General features: G+C 40.6%; 1 non-coding gene across 1 annotated transcript; it reads right to left on the minus strand.

The window, feature by feature from the left end:
* Positions 1-2,954: 2,954 nt before the first annotated feature.
* Positions 2,955-3,060, minus strand: LOC136386611 (U6 spliceosomal RNA). The gene has a single exon (XR_010747978.1). It is a non-coding gene; the product is annotated as a U6 spliceosomal RNA (small nuclear RNA).
* Positions 3,061-6,077: the final 3,017 nt, after the last annotated feature.

Here is a 6,077-nt window from a genome sequence, read left to right on the forward strand (position 1 = left end):
TAGTTCTTAGTTTTTTCTGATTTACTTATTTCACTCTGTATAATGTTATCAAGGTCCATCCATGTTAATGTAAATGATCCAATGTCATCATTTCTTATGGCTGAGTAGTATTCCATAGTATATATGTACCAAAGCTTTTTAATCCACTCGTCCACTGATGGACACTTGGGCTGTTTCTAGATCTTTGCTATTGTGAACAATGCTGCCATAAACATGGGGGTGCATTTCTCCTTTTGGAACAGTTCTATGGTATTCTTAGTGTATATTCCTAAAAGTGGGATAGCTGAGTCAAAAGGCAGTTCGATTTTTAATTTTTTGAGGAATCTCCATACTGTTTTCCACAGTGGCTGCACCAGTCTGTATTCCCACCAGCAGTGCAGGAGGCTTCTTCTTTATATCCTTAGTTGTAGGATTTCTACTCAGCTTGATTTCAAGCAGATCTGAATGATGGTTGTTCTGTAGTTTAGCTATAATTTCCTCTGGGAGGATTTGAGTACTGCATTTTACCTATAATGCCATCCTCACTGGAACTCCAAGGCCTTAAAATTTTTGTGTATAAAAAGAGCTGGCTAGCCATCTCAGAGGCCCAGCTGAACCAGCTGAGATGACTACAGCTGTCATCTTACTACAATGGCATGATAGAACCCTGAAAACATCAACAGAAGACGTACCTAGTGGTACACATTCAATCCACAGACCAGTGAGAGATAACAGGTTGTTTTAGTCATTATATTTTAGAGTAGTTTGTTAGGTAACCATAAATAAGAGAAATACTTTAAAAATATTTTCCTAATATCTCACACTATAAGTTAAGATTATAGATATCTAACAGCCAACCCTTTGAGTGCACAAAAGGGCACTCTTTGTTGTTGGAAACCTGTTCAACTCCATGAAAAAAGGCTTTGCTTCTGGGTCATTTATACTTCTGTGTGAGCCAAGGCATAGTACAACATCTTCACAGAAAGTGGTATTTCAAATTTCTTCTTGAGTTGTGTAAAAAAGACTTCAGTCCCAGATCTTGACATTTCTAGAATCAATAAGCAGGTAGAGAAACTCTATGCAATCTCTATATGCTTGCCTGTCCAGAGGCTGATAATTGCTCAATTGTATTGCCTTATCGGGTTACCATTTCCATTCACCACCACCACATACCCTTACAAGTTGTGGTTTCAAAAATTCTTCCATATAAATGCATGATGTCATCTTGAGGTTTGTATTATATTAAATTCAGAGTGCATTTTCCCCCTACAGGCATCATTCTGCTGCAAATTTTAGAAGACATATTACTGCTATTACTGCTGATTTCATTTATGTACTTTTATTCCCTTAAAAGTTCCTTTTCAATAGATCCTGTGAAAACATTAATTTGATACTAACAAAGTTTCACAGTGCATTTTGGAGGTAGCTGATAGGCAGATCATCCAGAAGGGCAACTTTTATGAAGCAACCTTCCTTGCATTGTTTTATTTAGAATGCACATCTTTATTTATAAATGTAGCCAACTTGATTTTGTAGGCTACTCAAAAGTAAATGGTTTAAATAATTTAAAACTTTGTCAAATATCCTATTGATATTTGTTTGGGGAATGTATTATAGATTTTTTTCCCACCACCAGCAGCAATTATTTCAAATTATGATTTTGCTTAGGCTACTGCTAGAATGAACTTGCATACTGAGCATATACATCAAGAACACATTGGGTAGATGAGCAGGAAGAGCTAACCAAAGACTCTTACAAAGCTCTTTGATGAACAATTTACCTGCAAGTCTTGAGTCTCTTTTTGTCACTAAACTATCAGACTTCTCTTATACAATGAGAGCTGTTTCTCATTTTGACAGGCTGTATACCAACTCCAAATATACTATCACTTGTGAAATTCTCAAAATTTATCAATTTACTTCTAAAATCTGTCCTCTTTTTCTTTAGTCATGGCAAAATCTGGGCTTTTGCATTGACCCATTCACTGCAATATGTGTTTCTGACAGACTTTGGAGGCCAGTTTGATAGGCAAGGAAGAATGCTCTAAATCAGCCAAGAGAATGCATTTCTTCAGCCATGTTCTTTATTCTGACTACTCTTAAATTTCTTTCCCTGGATCAGTTCTTTCCCCCAAATCTAGTAGTGTGTAGATCTGCCTATTTATCTCCTTGCTACTTTCCCCCAAGAACTTCACCTGACCTTTTATTTGTCACTACCTTCAAAATCCACTTTTCCTATGTTCTTTAAATCAGTAGCTGGTAGAACTATCCATCCAGTCACAAAACTAAGAACTTAGGAAAACTTCTTGCCTTTTCCTTCTCATTGGTCCTTCTCCACTTTCTCCAGTTTGTAATGATTTTGTCACCCAATCATTACTTCTGTACACCTACCTCTTTCCACCCCCTTTTCCACTAAAACCAACTCTCTATCACCTCTTGAGTGGTCTATACAACATTCTCATGTGCTTCCTTGCATGCCATCTTTTCCTTGCTTTCATTTATTCTTCACAGAGAAAGCACAGAGAAGTGTTGCTTAATGGCTGCCCTTTGCCCTTAAGAGAAAGTTTTAAATCTTTGCCTCTTTTTCAAAGACCTGATACAAATGTGACACCTGCCAACCTTTCTAGCTTTATGTCATGTTTCTTTTCTCTTTGCTCTCTCTCCTTCAGCCATGCTATATTCTGAATCTCAAGAGATGACAGGCTCTCTAGTCTCTGAACCTTTGTTAGAGTTCTCCCTCTGCCTAGAGTATCATTTCACTTTCCTCTTTATCTGGTTACATACTCCTCATTACTCAAATCTGGATCAAAATGTTAACAACTCAGGGACAATTTTCTCTGACACTCCGGACTTTTAAGTTTCCCTACTTTAGCTCTCCTAGCTCCCTGGACTTCTCCTCTGTAGCTCTCATCAGACTATGAATTTACAAGGGTATAAAACATGTATATTTTCCCCACATTTTGTTTGTCTGTTTGTTTTATATGGAATGCTCACTAATTTGCCTGACATTATTGTGAAGAGGCCATGCTAATCTTCTCTATATCATTCCAATTTTAGTATACGTGTTGCCATAGTGAGTACAGGACATGCATGTTTTTGTTCCCTACTCAAGTCATTATTAGCACAGTGGTTGGAACTAATTAGGAGCCTAATAAATATTTTCTGGATGGCTGATTAAACAGTAGTCTTCTAACTATCCTCCCTTCCTCCATTTCTTTCCTTCCAAACTATCCTTTCCACTGCCACCAGAGTGATTACTTAATCCTAGGATCTGAGGCCCAGCTCCATTCATGTCACATTTGAACAGCAACAACAAAATGGTTCTCTCCCTCACATAAAGAATAAAGTCAAAACTCTTTTTTCTTTTCTTTTCTTTTATTTATTTATTTATTTATTTATTTATTTATTTATTTATTTAATATTTTTCTGAAGCTGGAAATGGGGAGAGACAGTCAGACAGACTCCCGCATGCGCCCGACCGGGATCCACCTGGCACGCCCACCAGGGGCGACGCTCTGCCCACCAGGGGGCGATGCTCTTGCCCCTCTGGGGCATCCCTCTGCCGCGACCAGAGCCACTCTAGCGCCTGGGGCAGAGGCCAAGGAGCCATCCCCAGCGCCCGGGCTATCTTTGCTCCAATGGAGCCTTGGCTGCGGGAGGGGAAGAGAGAGACAGAGAGGAAGGAGGGGGACGGGGGGGGTGGAAAAGCAAATGGGCGCTTCTCCTATGTGCCCTGGCCAAGAATCGAACCCGGGTCCCCCGCACGCCAGGCTGATGCTCTACCGCTGAGCCAACCAGCCAGGGCTTCTTTTATTTTTGACAGAAACAGTGAAAGGGACAGGTAGGGACAGTCAGACAGGATGAGAGAGAGAGATGAAAAGCATCAATTCTTCGCTGTGGCACTTTAGTTGTTCATTGATTGCTTTCGCATATGTGCCTCGACTGGGGAGGGGGCGGCTACAGCAAAGTGAGTGACACCGTGCTTAAGTCAGTGACCTTGGGCTTCAAGCCAGCCACCTTTCAGCTCCAGCCAGTGACCATGGAGTCATGTCTATGATCCTACACTCAAGCCAGCAACCCCGCACTCAAGCTAATGAGCCTATGCTCAAGCCAGATGAGCCTGCACTCAAGCCTGCATCCTTGAGTTTTCAAACATGGGTCCTCTGTGTCTCAGTCCAATGCTCTATCCATTGTGCAACTGTTTGGTCAGGCCAAAATTCTTTATTAAATGGCATCAGGATCTTCTGTAATCTGTTTCTAAACTACCTGGATTACCTTATTTATGCCTTAGTTTCTGCTTAGAGTAGTCTACATTCCAATCAAAAGGAATTATGCATTCTTCCCTGCCCATGCTTTATGCTTTCTAGCCTTCATACCTTTACTGTGTTCTATCCACCTGGTAAACCCCTGCTGTGTCCCTGCCTAACTCCCATATCTCCTTTATCATCCACTTTAAAAGTTTTGTGTTCTCTGAGACCTTTGTAGTTCTTCCTCCCAGCTGGAAATGACCACTTCTGTCTACCAAGATACCCAGCATTTTTTACCTCTGATTTGGCACTGATCTCAGCATGTACACACAAGACTTATTTCTCTTAGACTGTAAATTACAGAGGAGAAGGATCTGATAATTTATCTATGGCTGACAGGACTCAGGTAACATTAGAGATGTGTGGTCCTATTTGCAGGCCTACTACTTATTTTATAACCTTATACTCAAAGTGTTGCCCATGGACAAGCTGCTTAGGTATAATCTGGGAGCTATTAGTAAGTAATTCACAGTCTCAGACCTACTAGACTTACCAAATCAGAATCTACATTTTAACAAGATCTCCAAGTGATTTGCATGCACATTAAAGTTTAAGAAGTAGTACACTGTTTTATTATATGTTAGGGGACATGCATCCTCAGAAAAAGATAAACACCACATTTTGTCATTCAGTGCTCTCAGACCTGATACCAATATACTGATCAGCTGCACAGTGTGTGTTTCTTTATTTCTGAAATACCAACCTAATATCATCAGTTCTTAATTTGGGACCATCCCCTTTTCCAACAACATGGAGCAAACCCTATCCTAGGGCAGGAAAATCCTTTCATAATAGACGGTTGTGGATGCACAAAGCTGACCCCGATCAGAGAAAAAACTGGGATTCTTTAGGCTTGCCTTAATTGATGCAGTCTCTAGCCAAGATGTGAGTCAGACCTTGTGTCCTCTGTTAATCGTCAGTGAAAGAAATGTCATGGAGTGATGTCAAGTGAGCTTTTGAGCTAACCAGTCCTAGAAACATCTGGAACTAGCAGAAGATCGTGACTATGAATATGGATGAGGAGAACAACTGAACAATTTGAATTAATTGTAATTTTAAGTGCTTTATACAAAATGTAGTTGTGTTTTGATCTAGGCAGGGGTCTCAAACTCAACTCAGCATGTGGGCCGCAGAGCAAGATCACAGCTGTTGGGCGGGCCGCACTAGGTCTACAAAAGGCAACTGTTACGCAACACTTTTCAGTGTCACAAAACGACCAGAAACTGTAGTTCATGGATTAGTCTGCGGGCCGCACAAAATTGTTCGGCGGGCCGCATGCGGCCCGCGGGCCGCCAATTTGAGACCTCTGATAGAGGCAAACAACTAAGCAATGACTGAGTTCCCCAGGTTTTAGAAAAGAGGTCAGGACTACATTAAAAGGACTTTCTTGAAATTTCTCCCCAGATTGTTTGAACAAGAATAGCCTTTTCTTTTTCCTTAGGCATTACTTAATTATCAACACAGCTCAGTACCCACCTTGGCTGCAGATGCTGCTGGATCTGGATACCATGGAGCATATTGTCCCACTTCTTTACAGTGTGCTGCAGAGAAACTTGGGAATTGGATAGGCTGGCAAGTTCAGGTAAAGCAGCCTAATGTGGGAAATGAAAAGACTTGCTTTTATTTACTTATTCATTTATTTGCCTACTTATTTATTTATTTATTTATTTATTTATTAATGCATGGCTCAGACACACATATGCTGATAAACTACTCCTAAAACCTCTTCACTCTCATTTGAGATGCTTGGCTTCTAATCAGAATCATAAGCAGACTCAGGCAGGAGTGGCT

Source organism: Saccopteryx leptura, chromosome X (genome assembly GCF_036850995.1).
Source record: "Saccopteryx leptura isolate mSacLep1 chromosome X, mSacLep1_pri_phased_curated, whole genome shotgun sequence".
NCBI lineage: Eukaryota > Metazoa > Chordata > Mammalia > Chiroptera > Emballonuridae > Saccopteryx > Saccopteryx leptura.